The sequence below is a fragment of the Stegostoma tigrinum genome, chromosome 22 (genome assembly GCF_030684315.1).
Source record: "Stegostoma tigrinum isolate sSteTig4 chromosome 22, sSteTig4.hap1, whole genome shotgun sequence".
In the NCBI taxonomy this organism is placed as follows: Eukaryota; Metazoa; Chordata; class Chondrichthyes; order Orectolobiformes; family Stegostomatidae; genus Stegostoma; species Stegostoma tigrinum.
The window spans coordinates 23,491,896-23,515,460 of NC_081375.1; positions in this window are offsets into that span (position 1 = coordinate 23,491,896).

Below are 23,565 nucleotides of genomic sequence, written 5' to 3' on the forward strand. Positions count from 1 at the left end.
CTCCTCTGAACCCTCTCCAAAGCATCCACATCTTTCCTATAATAGGGCGCCCAGAACTGGACGCAGTATTCCAAGTGCGGTCTAACCAAAGTTTTATAGAGCTGCAACAAGATCTCACGACTCTTAAACTCAATCCCCCTGTTAATGAAAGCCAAAACACCATATGCTTTCTTAACAACCCTGTCCACTTGGGTGGCCATTTTAAGGGATCTATGTATCTGCACACCAAGATCCCTCTGTTCCTCCACGCTGCCAAGAATCCTATCCTTAATCCTGTACTCAGCTTTCAAATTCGACCTTCCAAAATGCATCACCTCGCATTTATCCAGGTTGAACTCCATCTGCCACCTCTCAGCCCATCTCTGCATCCTGTCAATGTCCCGCTGCAGCCTACAACAGCCCTCTACACTGTCAACGACACCTCCGACCTTTGTGTCGTCTGCAAACTTGCTGACCCATCCTTCAATTCCCTCGTCCAAGTCATTAATAAAAATTACAAACAGTAGAGGCCCAAGGACAGAGCCCTGTGGAACCCCACTCACCACTGACTTCCAGGCAGAATATTTTCCTTCTACTACCACTCGCTGTCTTCTGTTGGCCAGCCAATTCTGTATCCAAGCAGCTAAGTTCCAGGGGTCAAAATGTCATACTGATGAATGGAACTGCAGAGGCTGATTGGCTTTCTCCTGTTCCTACATCATAATTTCTTTTATAATTTGAAGGCTGCTGTAAATGATTATGGTAATGCACTATCCATTCAGTCAGTCTGAGTTCAAGTGTTAACTCTGTTTATCTCTCCACATGCTACAAACCATTTGAGGTTTTCCAGCACTTTCTGCTTTTATTTCAGTTTTCAAGCATTTGCAGTTTTTTGCTTTTATACATTTAATCAGTCTGTCTGATATGTACAATGATAGATGTGATAGGGACTCTTGCTTCTGTCTGACCATGACTGTCACTGGATGCAGAAAAGACCTCTAATGATAAATCAAGTTCTAGGTCAGTAATGTGGCTGAAATCAAGGAAATTATGAAATGCTATTTTATGTAACGATGAACATGGTAATTCATTGTGGAGTGTCAATACATTAGGATATTGCCAGCATGCTGTTATGTGGATTTGACATTAGTTTCACCATATACTTAACTAACCTTAATTTTAATGCAGTGGGATAGCACATGTATCAACAATTTGCTGAAAATTGCAGATGTTTAAACCAGGCTAAAGTCGTAGTATTTCATTTCCCAAAGAAACCATTTGTTTGATATTTACAAGCTTGAAATGTCTGCAGCAGACTGAAGAAATTTTCACCACTTGAATATTTTTGATATTAGCTTCATAAGAGATATTATTACTTTACTTTTAACTGGAATTTAATATTAATTAAGATCTGGGCCCCCTTTGTTTTGTTATATCTTTCTGATTTGGCTTTAAGTAATCATTTTCTGAATGTGATTTAAGATTATTGCTGTATTATTTGTGTGACGCATTCACAAGTGATTTAAACTGGCTGCGAACCTAAGCATTTAATGAATTGGACAGGTAGCCTTAAATTAATAAGCTAAGGACCGCAAATGCTGAGTGTCTGAAACTGGAACAGAGAATGCTGTAAATGTATAATATCTACAAAGAGAATGTGTTGAGTGTTCAGCAGTGGGATGATATGGAATGCTCTTGAAAAAAAAGATGATTGTTTGATGGCTGAGATGATCTTTGTATTATGCATTACATAGAATTTACAAAACAAAAACAGGCCACTTCGCCCAGAAGTTCTTTCTAAGCATTTATGTTTCATATGAGCTGCCTCTCATTCCCTTCAGCTACATATCCTTCTGTTCCTTTCTCTTTCATTTGTTTAACCTGATTCCCCTTAAAGGTATCTAACCACTTGCTTCAACAGTACTCTGGAATAAAAGGTTCCCCATTCTAAATGTTCTTTAGGTAAAGAGTTTTCCAGAATTTTTAATTGAGTTTCTTATTTACGTCTCATTTATCATTGTGCTTTTTATTGAGATTCTTTCAAGTCTAATATTCCTTTTGGAAGTATATACTGGTAACATTAAAAACACAAATAAAAGTTTGCATTGATTCAACGCTGTTCATATCCAAAATTATTGGGTGAGTTTAACTAAGGGACAGCAGAGAGTTCTCTTCTGTTTGACCAATTTATTTGAGCTCCTTGAGGATGTAACAAAACAGTGCAGATAAAGGGCAAGCAGTAGATGTGATGTATTTGTATTTCCAAAGCTATTCACTAACTTGCCAAATAAGAGATTACTGCACAAAATCAGCATGATTTATCAACTACCACAACACAAGCTGTCAAGCTGTAATAAGTGGTTGTCATGGAGATCAGCACTGGGAATGCACTTATTTATAATCTATATAAGTGTCTTGAATGAGGGAACCAAATGTTTTGTGACTAAATTTGCTGAAAATGCAAAGACACAGTGGAAAGCAATTTGTAAGGAGGGTATTAAAGCCTGCAAATGGTTATAGATAAAGCGTAAGTAAAAATTTGCTGGGGCAAAATATTGTAGAAAAATGTGCTGTTGTACGCTTTGCTAAAAGTAGAAGAGCAGAATATTATTTAAATAGAGATTGTAGAATGTTACAGTTCAGAGGAATCTGGGTATCCTTGCACATGAATACTAAATGTTAGCATGCAAACAGATCAAATAATTAGGAAGGGAAAGGGAACATTGACTTTTATTGCAAGGGAGATGGAAATAAAAATAAGGAAGTCTTCTTACAGTTATAGAGGGAATTCATGAGGTAACACCTGGATATGGTGTGCTGTTTTGATTTCCACACTTATGGAAGCATATGCTTGCATTGGAAGGAGTTCAGAGAAGATTCACTGGGCTGATTCCAGGATTGATGGCATTTTTAAGAGGAAAGATTTATTAGAATTGGCCTAAAGTCATTGAAGCTTAGAAGAATGAGAGTTGAAACATAAGATTCTGAAGAGGCTTGACAGGAGTAATGTTGTGAGCATGTTATCTCACTTTAGGATGGCCAAAACTAGGAGTGACAGTTTAAGGTAGAGATTAGAAGGAACTCCTTTTCTCAAAGGGTTGTTAGCCATTGAAATTAATTTCTCTGATGGTGGAGGCTGGTTCCTTTAGTATTGTTAAGGCTGAATGTACAAAGGAGTCAGGGTTATAGGATTGGCAGGAAAATTGACTTGTAAGGCTGCAAACAGATCAGTTGTGATTGCATATAATGGTTGAGCAGGTTCATGTGAAAGCACTTTATGGTCAATGAGGTACTTTTTAAAAGTGTATTCAATGTACTAATATAGGACACATTGCAGTCAATTTGTGCATTGCAAAGTCTAACAAATGGCAATGAGATAATGACTAGATCTTATTTATTGAAAGAAACAGGGAATGCTGAAGAAGCTCAGCCAGTCAGGCAGCATATGTAGAGAATCATAGAGTCACACAGCACAGAAACAGACCCTTTGGTCCGACCAGTTCTTGCCGACCATAATCCTAAACTAAACTCGCTCCACCAGCCTGCACTTGGCCCATTTCCCTCAAAACGTTTCCTATTTATGCACTTACCTGAATGTTTTTTAAACATTGTAACTGTGTCCACATCCATCACTTTAGAGAGAGAAAAACAGAGTTAATGTTTCATGTCAGATATGACTCTTCTATAGAATTTAATGATTTTTTTCGAGGCCGAGCATTGGCCAGGATACTGAGGAGAACTCCCCTGTTTTTCTTTGAATTGTGTCTTATGTTCTTTTACACCTGCCTGAGAGAGCAAACTGATTTGATACCTTAGCTGAAAGATGGCTCCTCCAACAGTGTAGCCTTCCCTCAGTACTACATTAATGTGCCCACCTATATTTTGTGGTCAAGCGCCTTAAACCCAGGACATTTTGACTTAGAGGCAGAAGTACTAACCACCAAGGCATAGCTACAGAAATAACAAAAATCACAGTTCTCTAAAGGACAGAATGATAGGAATTGTCCCAGATCTTGTGCGTGAAAATCCAATAATTATTGCAATGTAGTTCATATCTTTACACCTGTAGTATATAATTTGCACAGTGATTCATTCATGTCAAAGTGGTTCAAAGGTGCAACATGACTGGCAGACTCTCTAATTGATCCTTGTGAGCTGTTCATACATGTCACCTCTTTCTTCTGCTACTGTGCCTAATAAGCTACTGCAAATCTCCTTAGCACAAACCATTTTCTAATGAAAGCAAGAGAATTCCTTTATCCCAACCTGAAACTGATAAAATGAAAGCAATCATAGAAAATCATCACAAATTTCATTACTATCAGCAGTAATAGTAAGCATCAAAACAAATGACTAAAGGAGAAAGTAACCAAATAATAATAGAGAGAGAAAAACATAGTTAATGTTTCATGTCAGATATGACTCTTCTATAGAATTTAATGATTTTTTTCGAGGCTGAGCATTGGCCAGGATACTGAGGAGAACTCCCCTGTTTTTCTTTGAATAGTGTCTTAGGTTCTTTTACACCTGCCTGAGAGAGCAAACTGATTTGATACCTTAGCAATTTTGAAAAGATAAATTCCTATCCTGAAAATACACTCTTCAGGTTCATTTAATTTCATAGCTAGTTTTCCATCCTCTGATTCAACCTCCCAATCCACGTTTGATACACTCCCCTTGTGTATAGCTCAGACATAGCCTGCCTCATGGATGCCCCTGATGTAGCTGATGCAATGGTAGGTACAGAACTGGGGTAGGCTTGTCACTCTATTATCCTGTACCACACACCCTGTGGAACAAACTAAATGAATTAAAATAAAATCATAAACCATTAATATATTGACAAAATATAGATCTGAGTTCTTTTTCATGCAATATTAATTTAGCTAAAACATTACAATGCAACTAGGACTTTTCTAATTGTGTTTTATAGGCTGTTAATGAGATGAGCACAGTATCCAATAAGATCTGCGATGTATGCTCCAGGTAATGTGACATTTTGAATCACTACACTTGCAAAGGAAAGTCTTCCACAGAATTCATGTTTATGTTATTATTAAGTGAATGTACAGATGCTGCAAAAAGAAATCCAATGTATATTAAATATCCATCAGGCTGATAGTATAGATGGGTTTGTTCCAGCTGTTGATGTTTATTCATAAAATATTGGGCAAAAGACAAAACTGAAATGTTAATGTCAGTGCAGTTCTACACCCTCAGCTGCAGTTATGTGAAAATTGTACGTTTTTGACAAGCTTTGTTTCATCTTTGTCATCCTATTTTCAATTACGGCTGTAAAAGCCAAGCTCAAGCTTCTCCTGATAGCTGTGGTGTTGTCAGCATTCCAGAGCTGTCATTTTTCACAATGAAGATGATGCCCCTGGTGATTATTGTTTTGCCTCCTATGGAAGTGGCAGTTTCCAGTATTCAGACAATGCCCCTGGTGATTATGGTCATATGCTACATAGGTAGATTCTGTTAGAATTGAAGTTGGACATATGTTAACATTTTCTGTGCATACTGCTGGAATATGTTTGTGTATTGCTGCTTTGCTTAGTAAAGAATAACATTTTGCAGTTTTTATTTAGCTCTCATGCAACAGGGTTTTTTCATATTGTTGCTATTATTGCTCTTCACAATGTACAAAACTGCTGTTCTTTGCTAATCCATGCACAGAAAAGACTTAAAGTACACCCGTATCTACCTATTTTAAAATCATTTCAGTTATCTCCCTTGAAAGCTGTGGAGCTAATTTTTGTCAATCTCATTTCGATTCCAACCTGCTGAAGAAATGCTCCCTTCATTATATAACCCGTTAGTTCTCTGTGGAGGTGAAAATCTGATGAAGGGGCAGAGAGAGTCAGCCTGATTGGTTTACTGGTTAGGCTGAAAATAACTCCACTGTGTCTCTCTCTGTGCTGTTTGAAGCAGCTATTGTTTGTCTGTGAGCTCAGAGAGGGAACGCTTGCAGGTTAGTCAAGCAAGGAAGCTGTCACATCACCAGGGTGTGGGATCAAGCTCCTTGACCAGGGGGTACTTCAAGCAAGTAATGTTGATCAGTGTGAAGAACAAGACTGTTGTTCATCCATGAATCTATTAACTAGATATATTCAATTCTCTGCATTTGCACCAATCTCTAGATCTGAGTCAAGTGGCATCATTCAGTGAAATGACACATGCTTACTGTTGGTGTTTGATCATAATTGTCTACCTCAAGATATTAATTTCACTTCTTTCCTGATACTATAATGACCAGCATTTCAGAGAGCTCTCCAGTTCTCCTGGAACAGTTTGAGAGAGTGAAGTTCCTTAGTACTGTCAAAGTTCAGGTACCTTATTTTTCAGACAAACATTCCAAATCCTATCCCCTCCCTACCTCCCCGCTTATACTCACCTCTACAGGCTCCATCCCCACCCCTTTAATTTGTCTGTCTCCTCTCCACCTATCTTCTCTATCCACCTTCGATCCGCCTCTCCCCACCCCCCTTTTCTGATGAAGGGTCCAGGCCCAAAACATCAGCTTTTGTGCTCCTAAGATGCTGCTTGGCCTGCTGTGTTCATTCAGCTCCACACTTTGTTATCTCTTATTCCAAATCCAATATTTTTTGCAATTGATGTCTTTGGATTGACAAAAACAATGGAGGGCAAAATACATCTAATCTGATATCTTTGTATCATAAGAGACAATGGCACAGAGACAATGTCACTGGGCTCATATTACTGTAACATCAATGATTTCAATCCACCATGGTAAACTGGGAAATTTGAAATTGATAGAAAATCTGGGTTTGAAAGCCATTATCAATGGTCATAGAAACTCAGCTCGTTCATTAATGTTCTTTAGTGAAGGAAATCTGTCATCCTTACCTGGTATGACCTACATGCGACAACATATTCACAACAATGTAATTGACTCTTAATTGTCCCTGAAATGACCCTGAAAGCCATACAGTTCAAGGGGCAATTAGAAATTGTGCAATAATTATCGATAATCTATAAATAAGCAAAAATAAGTATAAACCAGAGGCATCCCAACCCGCGACATCAACTTTCCTACTCCTCTGATGCTGCCTGTCCTGCTGTGTTCCATACTGTGTTATCATGAACCAGAGGCATCTTTGAATACCCCTTTGTTTCTACCAGCTATTGAGTCTTATTTTGGAGGGGGTGATTATTTATATCTATTTGTTCAGGGGATGTGCGTGTTACTGGATAGGCCAGCAATTATTGACCTTGCAAAAGCAGTGATGAGTTTTTGCTCCCATTCATTTTGTGGGATGTGGGTGTCGCCTGCTGGCCAACATTTCTTACCCATCCCTAGTTGCCCTTCAGAAGATGGTGATGAGCTAATTTCTTGAACTGCTGTAGTCCTCCTGCTGTGGGTTGACCCACAATGCTATTAGCGAGGGAATTCCAGGATTTTGACCCAGCGACTGTGAAGGAATGGCAATATATTTCCAGGTCAGGATGGTGAGTGACTTGGAGGGGAACTTGGAGGTGGTGGTTATCCCATATATCTGCTGCCCCTTGTCCTTCTAGATGGAAGTGGCCATGGGTTTGGAAGGTGCTGTCTGAGGATCTTTGGTGAATTTCTGCAGTGCATCTTGTAGATAGTAGACACGGCTGCTACTCAGCGTCAGTGGTGGAGGGTGTGGATGCTTGTGGATGTAGTGCCAATCAATCGGGCTGCTTTGTTCTGGATGGTGTCAAGCTTCTTGAGTGTTGTTGGGGCTGCACTCATCCAGAAAAGTGGGGAGTATTCCATCACACTCCTGACTTGTGCCTTGTAGATGATGGACAGGCTTAGAGGAGCCAGGAGATGAGTTACTCACCACAGTATCCTTAGCTTCTGGCCTGCCCTTGTAGCCACTCAGTTAATGTGGTGAGTCCAGTTGAGTTTCTGATCAATGGTAATTCCCAGGATGTTGATTGTGAGGGATTCAGTGATTGCATGTCAAGGGGTGGTGGTTAGATTGTCTCTCATTGGTGATGGTCACGGCCTGGCATTTGTGTGGCGCGAATGTCACTTGTCTCTTGTCATCCCAAGCCTGGATATTGTGCAGATCTTGTTGCACATGAACACGGACTGCTTCAGTATCTGAGGAGTCATGAATGGTGCTGAACATTGTGCAGTCATCGGTGAACATCCCCACTTCTGACTTTATGATAGAGGAAAGGACATTGAGCTTCTGAACCTCTGCAGTTTATGACGGGTAGATATGCCCACAGTGCAGATAGGAATAGGGTTCCAGGATTTCGACCTACTGACAGTAAAGGAATGGTGACATAGCTCTAAGTCGGAATTGTGTGTCGCTTAGAGGGGAGATTGTAGGTGGCGCAGAATAGACAAGATTGGCTTCTAGAGTTTTCATCCATTATTCAATCAACAAGATCTGCATTTTGAATACATCAGCCTCAATACTCTGATTCGCCAGAAGTGTATATGACCAGATATATGACATTATGTAGATTGTGCCCATCCAACTCACTCTAAATATCAATCCTACCAGAAAACCTGATGGCATTAGGTCTACAGCCACAACAGTCCATGGGCAAAACTAAAGTGGGCATGGATAAAAGTGACACGTTTTAGGAATGTCAATGTATCTGGCTCCTCCAGTGTTCCCTCTAATTCTTGAGCACTCACGCTGAGCCTGTCTACACAATACAGAGGATCTTCAGCCAGCACTATTCCAAGCGCAAGAACAGCTGCTGAGCAACAGGGCCCATTCTATCCCCAGGAAGCTCCCTTTAACATGTAGCAGAACCCTTTCCATTGGAGGAATTGAAGATCAGGGGCAAGAGGAAATACCATTGCCAAGGGTCCCACATCTTCCTGTCCTGCACATTTAGGAATCGTAGTTCGCTGTAAAATTACAGACACCTTATCGTATTGCTGTTCCTTATTCATAACAGAGAAGATATGTGTGATTTATAAGGAAATAATGGGTGGAATTTAATGATCTTCCCACAGCAGTGACTTCAGCGGCAGGTGGTATTTGACTGCCCAGATTAGATTAGATTAGATTCCCTACAGTGTGGAAACAGGCCCTTCGGCCCAGCAAGTCCACACTGCCCCTTGAAGCATCCCACCCAGACCCATCCCCAGGCACCCCTGAACACTACCGGCAATTTAGCATGGCCAGTCCACCTAGCCTGTACATCTTCAGACCGTGGGAGGAAACCGGAGCACCCGGAGGAAACCCACGCAGACACGGGGAGAATGTGCAAACTCCACACAGACAATTACCCGAGGCTGGAATCGAACCTGGGTCTCTGACGCTGTGAGGCTGCAGTGCTAACCACTGAGCCACCGTGCCGCCCCAAATTACATCCATGGCTTCAATGCCAACATTAGAACCTCATCCAGTGCCACTGGTATAGATCAATCCTGGATGAAAATGGAACTAAGGGGCTAATGATGGCCATTAAACTATTGTTAATTGTCAAAAAAAACCTATCTCGCTCACTAGGAGGGAAGGAACTTTATCATCCTGGCCTGGTATGGTCTACATGTGATTCCAGACCCAGAGTTAGAAGTTTGATTCTTAACTGCCCTCAGGGCTGATTTGATTTGATTTATTGTTGCCACATGTACCAAGATATAGTGAAAAGTGTCATTTTTGTACAGGCAGATTGCACCATACAATGTGGATCAGGGTAATAGAACAGGGTATAGAAGACAGTATTGCAGCTGCAGAGAAGGTGCAGAGAGAGAGAGAGAGAGATCATCGTTAACTTTAGAGAGGCCTGTTCAAAAGTCTGAGAAGAGTAGGGAAGAAGCTGTTCTTGAATCTGTTCATATATGTTTTCAAGTCTTTTTTCTCCCTGATGAAAGAGGGTAGAAGAGAGTACAATGCGTGTGGGATTATGTTAGTTGCTTTCCCGAGGTAACAGGAAGTATAGATGGAGTTAATGGATGGAAGACTAGTTTGTTTGGTAGATTGGGCTGTGTTCATGACTCTCTGTAGTTTCTTGCAGTCTTGAGAAAAGCAGTTGTCATACCACACTGTGATGTATCCAGATAGGATGCTTTCTATGAAGCATCTATAAAATTGGTAAGAATCTTTGTGGACATAACAAATTTCCTTAGTCTCCTGGGGAAGTAGAAGCATTATCTGTGCTTTCTTGATTGTTGCAATTAAGGATGGGCAATAAATACTGGCCTAATAAAGAAAAATCCCAAAATCTGGCACATTTGTCGATGCCCATTCTTGTCTTGAGCACTGACCAGTTTGGCAGTGGATCTATATAATGTCGCCAGGTGGGTACATGCCACATGCTGCCACACTGCAGATTATGCCTATACTCAATCAAAACATTAAGCTGTTGTGTCAAAACACAGATGTTATCAGTTGGTTCATTGTGCGAGAAACCCACAAAGCAAACCCTGTTGCCATTGCTTGTTGGCTTCCAGAGGGAGTCCTTGCCTCATTCAGGCATTTTGGTGCCAGCTTAAGGGTCCTGGCATTGGCAAGGAGGAAGGGGGAAGAGAAACTGCTGCGAGGCAACCCTCTGCCCGAGTTGCCAACTCTCCCCAACCGCAATGAAATCCTAATTGTACAATCCTCCTCCTAACATCACTCGTGTGTGGCCAAGGTCCATGGATGATTTTATCAGGTAAACAGACAATAAAACACACTGATCTGAAATGTCTTACATACTTCAAAATGGAAGTCCAGCGCATTCATTCCCAAATGTGGTTTAGTTTTGCTGGAGTTTTCCCTCGAGACTGTGTGTATCACCTGCAGCAGCCATCACAACCCAATAGAGCTGCTCAGCAGTCCAAAGTTGCCAGCTCCTGATTGGCTGGCATTTCTTAATGGGCTGGATTTCTAGCTCTGGTCCCCTTGGTCCATGGAAATGCCCACTGCTGTCAGGTTCAGGGCACTCAACGCTCAGGGCTTTCTGAAAAGAGGCAGTGGAGGCCTTTCATGGCTCTCCAAACAACAGGTCAGAACCCTGCTGCCAGCATTAAATGGCTCCATTCATGTTTCCATGAACTGTTAGTTGTGTGATATATTTGCAACACCCTCCTTGAAAGGACTCAATGCAAACAATCGATAACGTTTGTACCTTTAATAACCACGTGCGATGCTATGGCAACAGTGAAGTTTCAGCAGAATGGTATGTGTCATCATCTCACTGGACTTTCACCTTGGACAAGTGAACATTGGCTCAGCTTGGTGTGTATATTCTTATGTAGGAATACTAATAGCCTCAGGAGCAGCAGCATCTTCCCTCTTTTGTTTCTCTACTTCTCTCCCTGAACAAACAAATATTGAGAAATTCCCAGTCAGGAAGCTATTCTGGCACCGTTGCTCAGGTATGCATTGTATAACATCCTCACATGTTCAGTGTCTTTGAAAATTTCCATCAGCAATACGCGACAGTGTGCAGTATACCTACCTCTATAGGGATGAGCACATCATAATCAGATGCACCATCTATTTTCACTATGCAATATATGCACTATTTTCTGCAATTTACACTTTAATAATACTAAGGGAAAAGACCTTTCTGCTCTAGGCATTTGGATATGTGGCAGCATATGTACTTGTGGGGGTAGTTGAATCTTTATTGTTGACAAGGACTGTGAAATGACTGTCAGATCAATGGCTTGCACAAGCTTCTCTTTTGCTGATCTTCCTTTCTTTTCTAAGCTCCTGGAACAAATCTTCAGCATTCAGTTTGTCTGCTCGTATCTCACATCGCTCATCAGAATCCTTTCATTCTGGTTTCCATCCTGCCAGCTCATCTTCTTAAGGCCAAAATCAGCAAGTATGTCCTTCATAACAACAAAAATGCTGAACTTAACTGTCCTCTTTGTCCTCCAAGTCACTGCATTCTTTAATACAGTTGACCATGCATCTTATTCCACTCTACCTCTCACAATTTCCTCCTGATATGGGTTCTGATTGGCACCTCTTCACAGCAATGGGGGAAAGATCTGAAATATTCAAGAGCTTTTCTTCTTAGACTGTGGCTGGCACATACTGTAATTCTCTTCCTCATTGTATCTAGTTCTTTGGAATCTGCTGGGCCAGTGGAAGCTGGAAATCCAATGCACAGCATCAGCTTTGAGCTATTCAATCCTTCAGATCAAACGAGAAAATATGCTGAGTGAAATGAGAGAATTGATTAGTTATTCCTTTCTGAGTTTATTCTGTGATCGTACTGAGAATGTCAACCTCCACTTTTTGCTGAAGGGCCCTGTTCTTGGCACGGTATTGTATGATTTTAATGATTTCTTTGCAAATATGAGTATGTTCCAAAATGAGAATTAAGCCAACTTGGGCTGTTGTGGGCTATTAAATAGATATTCAAATCCAAGCAGATCTGGAATTAACTTCAATTTCTTCGTTAAAGTGTCAATGCACAAGGTCTAGGTATGACATTTTTCGGCACTCTAACTGACATGTCCATATTGTGTCTTTGGATCGTCACAATCACAGTGACAATAATTGACCACCTGTGGTGCGATATAGATATCGTCAGTATATTTGCAACCTATGAAACAATGTTCTTTTGGTTTGCAGACTTAGCTATTAGCATTCTTGAACATCGATAAGTGGTGCACAGGTCACACCGATTGTATTAGTAACAGCTTCCAATTTACAGAAAAGGCAGTAGGAGGATGTGCATTGTTACCTCTGATACAGAGTTTTAAAGAAACGCAAGAATTGTGTTATCAGCCCCTGGTGCCTGTGTCAGTTGCTGGAAACAGTCAGAGCTGTAATTGGAACATTCAGTCACTAGAGGCCAGCAAATCAGTAGAAATGACAGTTAATTGACCACACATGATTGTTGCTACTTCAGCTCTAACTGTCTGTCATTCATGAATTTATTCAAAACGTACGTAAAAGGCTTGTGCTCCTTCGAAATGACCTGAGCCGAAATCTTTTCCTTTTTATTTTTATTTACAGCTTTTGCCTCCAGTTTAAGTAGAAAGTGGAGAAAAGCCTTTTTGGTTGAGTTCCCTCCTACAGTGGTAGCTTTCGCATGAGACCCCTTATCACCATCGTTATGGTCCTAAGAGAGATGCCTGGATCAGTCACAGGTGAAACTTTAACCCTATGTCATCCTGTATCCAAGGAATCTTGGAAGGACAGGAAATGTACAGAACAAGCCTTTCAATTCAGCCCTGACTGCAGTGGCACTCTGAATGACATGTCCCTGTGTTAGCTGCAGTGAAAGCTGAGAAAAAAAACAATTTGGTCACCCTAAATCCCTTGGTTTCCAATGGGAACTTAACATAACCATACAAAGCCTTATAGCATTTACTGTTTATCCAATTCATTTTTCAGAGGAGTTAACTGACCTGACCAATAATGTTTATTGGGAGATTGTGGCACACATCTACTTCTGTGTGGAAAAGAGACATTCTTTAGGCTCTTTGGTTTTCTACTTGTGTTCTCTGCTTTCCTATAATTGATCAAAAGGAAACTCCACTCTTGTATTGAAACCTGGGTCTAAGAATTCACTGGGCACCAAAAGTTGCTGGTCAACCAGAGGCTTATAGCTGTTGAACTTGGCAGTGCCATGGAAGAGGTAACAGAATGGTAGGGTGGGGGTGGAAAAAGCTGTTGGCTGTCAGAAGCCATCTGTCCCATATCCAGACCATCAATCATTTACAGATTGATGGAGCACCCCACTACCAGTGCTCGAAGCCTGCCTACACTGATTCACCTATTGTTTCTTATTTTGCCTGGAGCTGAAAGGATTGTAATCTAGGTGAGATGAGGCCATTCAGTTGATCATTAATTGACAACTTAGAGGTGGAGCCTTGGTTTCCCCATCTAGAGATTAGTGCAGGCAGAGGTAGGAAGGTAATGGAGTTCTGGTTTTCCCTACCCCATCTATAAGTTCCCTTTCTACCTCCAGGCCTTAGAAGCATTCATCCCATTTGTGACAGGGTGATTAGACTAACCAGTGTCTTTTGGTTTGTGTAACTGGCCCTATAACCATGTTTAATAGGCAATAGATTTTTCCCCAAAAAATTCTCCAGTTCCATTTTAAAGGGGCAGACACTTGTGGCCCTGTGGTCAAGTGAGCATTGGACACAGAAATATAGAAAATCTGAAGATTGGAAGGCATCAGTGATCCACCCTGACACTCTTCCTGTTGTCCTATCGTTTAAATCTGATGGGGCATTTTGTAGGCAGCAGCAACAAAAACAGAAATTGCTGGAAAAGCTCAGCAGAACTGGCAACATCTGTAGAGAGAAATCAGAGTTGGCGTTTCAGATGCAGTGACCCTTCCTCAGAATTCGAGGGTTTATTTATATTCTTGTGCAAGTTTACCTCAAAGTGATCCACACTGCTTTCTTGATATCCTCCCTGGTGCGTATTACTAAAGCAAAAACCCAAACTCTCAGAAGTGTAATAGTTAGTTTAATTTTGGATGATGGCTGAATAGACCACTTTCTACCTCATTCTAATGACCCTCATTTGAGTGCACTGCTCCAAATCAAATAAGTGCTGGCTGATCTATATTCCTGAGCCTCATTAATCTGAAAATCTCGATTGTGTCCCCCTTCAGGCTCCTCCTCTTCAATGAGAAGAATCCCAATTATCACATGTTTTGCTTTCTGCACTCAAATTGTTTCCTCTCTATCTTTTCCAAGTCACTTGCATCTTTCCTGTGATGAAGGTTCCATAACTGAGCACAGAATTCCAAATCTGGTCTTATTCATTAGCAGAAGCTATTTTCTGCATGTATCTAAGTAAGGTGCTGAGTTGTAAGTGGTAGCATAGGCGAGAATTATCTTTTTATCACATGATGTCCACGCACGAACGCTTGTGGCAGATTTTGCTGACTTATAATCAAGAAGAAGTCTGCCTTTCATGAGCATTGAGGTCAATAGAAATCACTGTCCTCTTGCCTACCATCATGCTTTGGTACCCACTCATCCCAGTTAGGGTTAATTAAACTTCAGAAAGAAATGTGGAAGTATCACTTGTTTAAAAACCCAAAACTGTGTAAATGAAACCCATCGGAGTGTCTATTTTCAACAGATTGGAGAAGTACCATAAATTTACAAGTGCTAAAAAATGTTTTCTCACCCATACTTATTTATATACAGTTCTGTGGTAGAAATCTACCAAAAAAAACTTGGGGGTGATAAAAATGTTCACATTTTGCAAACAAAGGCTACGTCCAGTCTTTCTTAATTAATGTCCTGCTCTAAATTTGTTGAGAATTAAAGATAAAAGATAGAACTTGCTGGGCCAGGAAGACCGGTTATGAGATGTGTGAAGCCATTATAGCCAATTCCATGCTCTATTGCTGATATCACACCAGGTCCTTCTGTGTTGCTATGGTACTGTGTAAATACCCTGGAAACCATTGCTCATCAATTAGACCATGAAATTATGCTGTGGGATACTTTGTGGAAGTCTTCACATATTTATCTGAAATTCCCCTCTCTCTGCTATTTTGATTGAGGCTGGTATTCAGTTATTTTGTTTGACTACATTTGCTTGCAATTCTTCTTTTGGAAACTGAATTTGACAGTCGCGCTACAAATGCAGCAGCTTCTTCGGAAGGGGAGCTTGAGAACACACCGATCAATTGTAGTGTCACTGGTAAGAAACATTATGACAAGAGAATAAAGTTTCATGGTCTGTTGGCAGACCGAACATCTCCTTGGTGGTATGCTGGCTCAGTGTTTAGCACTGCTGCCTTACAACACCAGGAGTCTGGGTTCAATTCTAGCCTCGGGCAACTATCTGTCTGGTTTGTGCACATTCTCCCTCTGTCGGGGGTGGGGGCTTGCTCTGGTTTTCTCCCACAGTTCAAGCATGTAGAGGATGGGTGGATTGGCAATGCTAAATTGCCCGTAGTGTCCAGGGATGTGCTGGCCAGGTGGATTACCCATGGGAAATGGACGGTTACAGTGATAGGGAAGTGGGGTGGGTCTATATGGAATGCTTTTCAGAGTGTTGATGTGGACTCGAAGGGCTAAATGGCCTGATTCTACACTGTAGGGATTCTGTGATTCCAAGTTTTCTTGCTATCAAAACTGATTTCACTCGAGTCTGTCACCAAAAAAGCTTAGCACATTTAAAGACTGGGTACATTAAGGGAAACCACAGCTTCACATCTACACTCTCCACCTCTGATGATAGAAGTGGTATCTGCCAATAAAGCAAGATGATTGTGGTGTTCCAAACTGCAGAGAAAATTCTAGACTTGACCTTCATCAGCTGGGTTGTCAATACCCCTTCCACCAACATAAGGTCAAGCGTGGGACTGTATATTGATGGTTCCATCTTTTTCAGCTCTATCTCAAACTCCTTCTCCCAGTGAAACTGCCTGCAGCAGTATACAGCAGGATTTGGGACAGCATCCAGATTTGTTCATGTTGCTTGTTGCCAATCGATGTCGGGCTTCAACAAGTAAATCGATGTCGGGCTTCCCCACCTGCTCCTTATAGTGCCATTGCTGAAATCTCCCCCAACCAACACATCTGTGGCTACCATTGACCAGAAGTTTAACTCAGGCAGCCAATACTGAGGCCAATAGAAAAACCAACAGTGGCTTGCTTCACTGCAGGAGTGCTTCACCTCTTTATCCCTCCCAGTCTCTTCCATCATCTTTACAAATCTCAATTCAGAAGTACGACTGAATACTCAACACTCTTCTCAAAGGACAATGCTACAATGACACCCATAAAGCTCACCAGAATTCACAGTATTTGATAGTCATGCATCCACCATGGTACATGTTAACGGCAGTACATTTCACAGCAGTTCAACCCAAATGTTAACTCCTAGCCTTGACTCTGTCCTGTTTGTCATCCATCATGGGCCAGGATTTGAAATACTAGGGGAATATTATCACCTTCAAGTCACATTTCACCATAACTTGGGGACATGTTTTGCCATTTTTACATTGTTACTATGCCAAATAACTGGGAAGTCCCTACTCAGTATGATTAGGGGAGTATTATCATCAATAGGATGCTGTGCCTCCAGAAAACTTTTTAGGGTCTTTCCAGTGTTGCACATCTCCCATAAACATCTAATGTTAAAAAGATTAATTAATATAGTTTGTTGCTTATCCGCTTATTAAGGGCTTACCCTGGACATTAAGTGAGGGGCAGCAGACAGAAACCAAGTTAAAGGTTGAATGTACAGCTCGTTAAAAGCTGTATTCCATCCCTGCATTATAAACACAACTGGTTTGTTGGACTGCTGCTTAGCACATTCTTATTTTTACTTGTCCACCTAAATGTATTTATGCATCCTCGTTTTTAGGTAACATGATCCTCCTACGATGAATTTGCTCTGGTTAATCTAATTTTCTTCCAATCTACATTTCACCCTGATTTTCTTCACTTGTTTCTTGGAAGCAGCTCCAAGAGCTGGAGCAACTCCTTGGCTGGAATATTTGTTCTATTTTTTATATTAATGGGAGATGTGAAAACCGAAAATATGAGGTATTTGTGAAATGTGTTTTTAGAAACAGTTTTCTTATATTTGTTGCTGTATTTAAGGATACTAGTAAAGCAGACTAAATACAGAAAAAATTTTTTCAAAACACATTTTGCAAATGCTGAATGCTTTTAGTTTTCTCAGCAGTCATTGTTTCAAAAATATGGGAAATATTTTTCAGCATTTTCACTTCTTCTCCAGATGACCATGAATTTGAACAGTGTAAGATAGCTTTTATGCGCTTATGCTTCCACCTTACAGCTTTGCGCACTAGGAGGATAGGAAGTTCAGTCTCTGAGGTTAATGGGCCCTGCTGGATCTTTTTGTCCATGAAGGATGAACAGATGGAGAGTTGAACAAAGCTCACTGACCTTCACACCTGAAGTGATCCCAATGTGTGAAAATCGACAAAATCGTAAAATCTACCCTTGAGTGTCAAATTGGTTATTAGATCCAGAGACTTTCAAATCTAGATTCTAATTCTTCTTTCACCTGTATCCACAGATGCATATTTGTTGCAGTATTGCCAGACAGTAAAAGGGAACAGGAACGGGAATGTTTAGGATTTTCATTCTTTCCAGTTTAACCCTGATATTCTCAACTACTCCTAGCCTGGACCTCTCTCAAACCGGCATTGCAGAAGAATCAAACTTTGTAAACAGAGACCATGTGGGTATAAAATATAGGAGCAGAAGTAGACCATTTGGCCCATTGAGTCTGCTCACCATTCAATGATCTGACAATCATCAAATCCACTCTCCTGCCTTATCCCCATGACCCTTAATCCCCTTATTGATTAAAAATTTATCTCAGCCTTGAATAAACATTCCAACCCAGCCCTCTGCAGCAAAGAATTCCATAGACAGAAAAAAATTTCCTCATCATCTGTGGTTTAAAAGGGCAATCCCGTACTCTGAGATTTTGCCTTCTGGTCATAAACTGTCCCACAAGGGGAAGCAATGCTTCAGCAACTACTCCGTCAAGCCCCCTAAGAACTGAACATGTTTCAATGGAACTGTATTCTCCTTTATGTTGGCAGGGAGTATGAACTGGTTCCTTTTAGATTATTATAATCCTTGGGGTAAATTTATTGAACATTTTAAATATGCTTTTAACCATAGCTGAAGAATTTCTCTCTCTCTCTCTCTCTCTCTCTTTCTTCTGTTGTAGAATGCCTCTTAGTTCTCGGAAAGATGTTATCACTTTTCTCCTGAAAAGAGAAAAATACACCCACACACAGTGGATTGTTGCGTTAATGAGTTCATACAGGGCTCATTAAAATCAAGATTGAAGGAATTAAGTCCAATAAAGAACCTTTTGCTGGGAAGATATTAAAATAGTACTAAACATGGTATACTGGGATTTATTCAGGCAAACACAAAAAAAAGAAAAAAAAGCAAATATTATTTTAAATGGAACGTGAATCTGCTGGCTCCAAAGATTGTGTCAAATCCGAAGCTTTTACTCTCATCCATAGTGGGGAGGAGCAATCGTCATTTATGAGAAAGCCTACCGATTGAGCAAGGTTGAATTCCATGCTGGTAATCTCTTGTTAAACCTTTTGAAATTGTTTGCACCCACTGATTGCAGAATCTAATCCTTCTGAGCCAGGGGCCCCTGCCATTGGTAGCTGCAGAACTGATGCCCCCTCTGATTTGTGAATGGGATTAGCCGGTAGCCAATGGTAGAGGACAGTCTGAGAGCAGGCTACTGGGCAGGGGACGAGGTATCTGTAAACAGAAATGTTGAACAAGCTGTTGTGGCTCTGTGTGTGTGACCCCAAGGTTCGGGCTTCCATATTTGTGGTCTTCCATTCACAGGAGGCAGGCAGCACTGCCAGGAACTGTCATTCCTGCTGCAGCAGAACAGATGTGGTTAACTCCTTCAGCACTACAGTCAGGCTTCCCTGGCACTTTGATAATATGCTGCTTCAGTTTGCCCAGTGCCACTGAAGAATTTTACAATTGCAGTTCTATGTTTTTTTTCTCTATTTCCAGTATATGGGAGACACTGATGGAGGTACCTACTCACAGATTATAGATCATAAAATCCCCACAGTGTGGATGCAGGCTCTTCAGCCCAACAAGTCCACACTGACCCTCTTTAAACTTGCTCAGAATTTGTTAGTTTTCTCTGATGTTCACCTCTCCATTTTGGGAGTTTGCTTAGTTCTTTCATGGAGATACTTCCATGGGTACCAGAGCCTCTCTTGTATGATCATTTTAAAAACTGAGGCTACAGGCAGTGAGTGCCAGCAAGTAACTCGACTGCAATAGCATCACCGCTGAGTCTAATCCTGTTGTCCACTGCTGGACATATGCACATATTTTCCCAACAGGAATATTGGGATGTCACTCAATGAATCACGTCTAAGGGTGTCCTGAGGCTCAATTTTTCAAATGACTGTGGGTTCAGACTCAATGCAGCTACAATTTGAAAATCATTTATTCAATAGTCATCGCAGGATTCTGATCCAGGTAGGGAAGGAGATGAGGTAACAGGGAACACTCTTGCTCCATATCATGATTCAGAGGGGCTGGTTGAGAGGCCAGGACGTGCAGGGAAGGCAGCTTCAAATTCAAATTTTGGTGAATCCGATCAATGGAATCAATAAACATTTGTGCACAGCTATCGGGGTCACTGCAGGATCAAAGAGAAGTTTTCTTTTAATTCATCCATGGGATGTAGATGTCACTGGCTGGGGTGGCATTTATTGCATGTCCCTAATTGCCCAGAGGGTAGTTAAGAATCAATCACATTGCTGTGGGTCTGGAGTCACATGTAGGCCAGACCAGGTAAGGATGGCAGTTTCCTTCCCTGAAGGGCATTGGTGAACCAAATGGGTTTTTTCCTGATAATTGCCAATTAATCATTACCCTCATAATTCCAGATTATACCATGGTATGCCATGGTGGGATTCGAACCCAGGTTGTCAGAGCATTGCCTGGGTCACCAGGTTAATATTCTTGCAATAATACCACCAGACCGTTGCCTTCCCACCATCTTATGAAGTTGTCAGATTCTTCAGTAACCCGCACTAAAATATGTGTAGTACCTTCCTATGGCCACTTGCCCTCATTATCAATCAATCATCTTTCAGGGTCTACTCAATGATCCATCTGCTTGCCTCAGCATGGCAGTGGCAAGCCTCAACATGGCTGCATTTGCCTTTGCTGTTGGCACCAAGCAGGTGGTTTCTATCTGTTTGAGATACTCTATGCCTCTAAATGGGCCATGAGTTATCCTCCTGTCCATTAGGACATTTCTATTTTTAAGGGCCATGCAGTTTGTGCACTGGGTCAGAACTCTGCTTTCATCTGGATCTAGGGTTCCTAACCTAGATTTGAAAATCCTAGCCTCAGCAGAACTTATGTCTAAATCTGCAACCTCTACCAGCCAGGAGGAATCGAGAAGCAGACATGAGGATTCATCACCACCTGCAAGTTCCTCTCCAAATCATTCCCCATTCTGATGTGGAACAATGACATCATTCCTTAATTGTTACTGGGTAAGAACCTTAGAATTCTCTTTCTAACAGCGCTGCCTTCATTATATAGGCCTATTACTACACCTTGAAAGGCAATTAGGGATGGACAATAGGTACAGACCATTCTAGTGATACTCAAATCTCCTGGTGAAACGAAAAAAGAAGGCAAAATGATTTATTTCCAACAATTAATGCTGTGCCACTTCCAGAAATTATTAGATTTTAATTCTTACCATACTTTCTCTGGAAGTAAACTGAGCCAAAAGGGATTTATTTCAGAATAAGCCCTTCCAATTGTATAGGAACTAAGCCTGCTTGACACTCCAAAAAAAAGTAGGGTGTTACCCTGGTAATCACTTGGCACAAAAGGAAATTGATGTGCTTGTAAAGAATCATAGAATCTATACAGTATGGAAGCAGGCAATTTGGCCCATTGAGCCCACACCATCCCAGCCAGACATACCGTTCCGTCCCCTATCCCAAACCCCACATTTCCCATGTCTAATCCACCTAGCTTCACATCCCTGGACACAACGGACAGGTTAGCATGGCCAATCCACCTAACCTGCACATCTTTGGACTGTGGGAGGAAACCAGAGTATCCGAACGAAACCCACGCAGACACGGGGAGAATGTGCAAACTCCACACAGACAGTCACTTGAGGGTGGAATCAAAGCCAGGTCCATGGTGCTGTGAAGCAACAGTGCTAACCACTGAGCTACCCCATAGAAGTACCATGGAAATTACTCCAAGCATATTTTGTGCTTCAGATTGTCATTCAGGGAAATAAGTGGGGAAAGATGGCACAGGGTAAAAAGGGGTGGCATGGTGGTACAGTGGTTAGCACTGCTGCCTCACAGCACCAGGAACCCAGGTTCATTTCTAGCCTTGGGTGTCTGCCTGTGTGGAGTTTGCACAATTTGGCCATGTTTGCGTGGGTTTCCTCCAGGTGCTCCAGTTCCCTCCCACAGTCCAAAGATGTGCAGGTTAGGTGGGTTGGCCATGATAAATTGCCCGTAGTGTTCAGGGATGTGTATCTTAGGTGGGTTATAGGGGGATGAATCTGGATGGCACGCGCTGAGGCTCAGTGTGGACTCGTTGGGCCGAAGCCCATTTCCACACTATTGGGATTCTATGAAAAAGATGTACATTTAGATTTGAGCACATGTACTCTTCACCTTTGTTTCTCTGACATTTATACAGCCTTTTAATCTGTAAAAGGTGGTCTATGTTTATGTTCTATTCATGCATTTCTCCTTAACGAATGGGTTGTAATACTTTTGAAGGCTATCATTTGGTCAACGTTTATCACATATTCAAATATAAGTTTACATTGTATCTTTTGTGAGAAACCTGATGTTATAACAGGCCCTTTAATTATGACATGAGCCTGACAGTTGAATTTACCTGGAACAAAAAGTGCAGACACATGAGGCGTGCAAAGTAAATAATTTGAGGGTGTCGTGTATTCTTATTTCCTTTTAGTGAAACACTGAGACTTTGACCTTGCTCTTTCTTTTGCTGGGCTGGATGTTGCAGAGCACTGCATGCCTTCCTGGTGAAAAGGTCAGGCACAGGTCATGCCCCCATTCCAGGAGGTAGCTACCCCACACCTCCCCTGATAGATCTTAGTTTCAAGATGGGGGGGACACTTCCTCCCACATCTAGGCAGGGGGGTCACACCTCTGACAGATGGCAGTCTACCCGCACTCTCATGCCAGCTGCATTCTTGGGGGTCAGTGATGACTGCCAGAGCACATCCAGTCCCCAACCACGAGCAGCCATGAATCCAGAGTAAGAGGTAAATTGGGGGAGGTGGGTGTTGGGATGGGGGTTGTCAGCTGTTCAAGCTAAAAGGCAAAAGTGAGAGGACTAAGACCCTCAACTGACTACTCAAAGGCCTCTTTGGGCTGCTGAGCTGGCAAAATTCTCCCCTGACACAGGTAGCACATTTGCAGAGGCAGTCAGAGTGAGCAAATATTTCGTGGCCACTTTTCAAGCATCCTGCTTGCAAGGGGCTGTGAAATCCAGCACCTCTACCTATCTGCTCCTTTATCCACCGCCCATCCGCCACTCCCCCTCTCTATTTATTTCTGAGTCCCCTTCCCCTCCCCCATTTCTGAAGAAGGGTCCAGAACCGAAACATCAGCTTTCCTGCTCCTCTGATGCTACTTAGCCTGCTGTGTTCCTCCAGCTCCACACCTTGTTACCACAGCATTGGTGCCACTTTGGAGAGCCATTGATTTAAGCCCTAGGTCTATGTGCATTTTTTTTAATAAACCAGTGTTTTGCCAACAGCAACCGATTCCCAGCAAGTGCACAATGTTATCCAGTTCCATTTTTGAACTTGTTAGTCACCCTACTACCGCACATGGGGGAATTTCTGGGTCCTTCCCAAAAGAAAAGTTAAATTTGAATATCAGAGAACTCTATCAGAACAGAATAAAACCCTAAAGTGTGGTGTGGGTTTTCCCTGACGCCAGTATTAGGGTGAGAGACTGGGTGAACCCTTCTACAATGCCAGGCTCTAAATCTTTAATTTTCTACTTGCCTTATGCTGGCTTTTGTATGAAAGGAATGACAGCTCAGCAGGTTAAAAAGAGAAAGATTTATGACATTACTGTAGCACCAATATTTAACATTATCAAATCATCAATTTA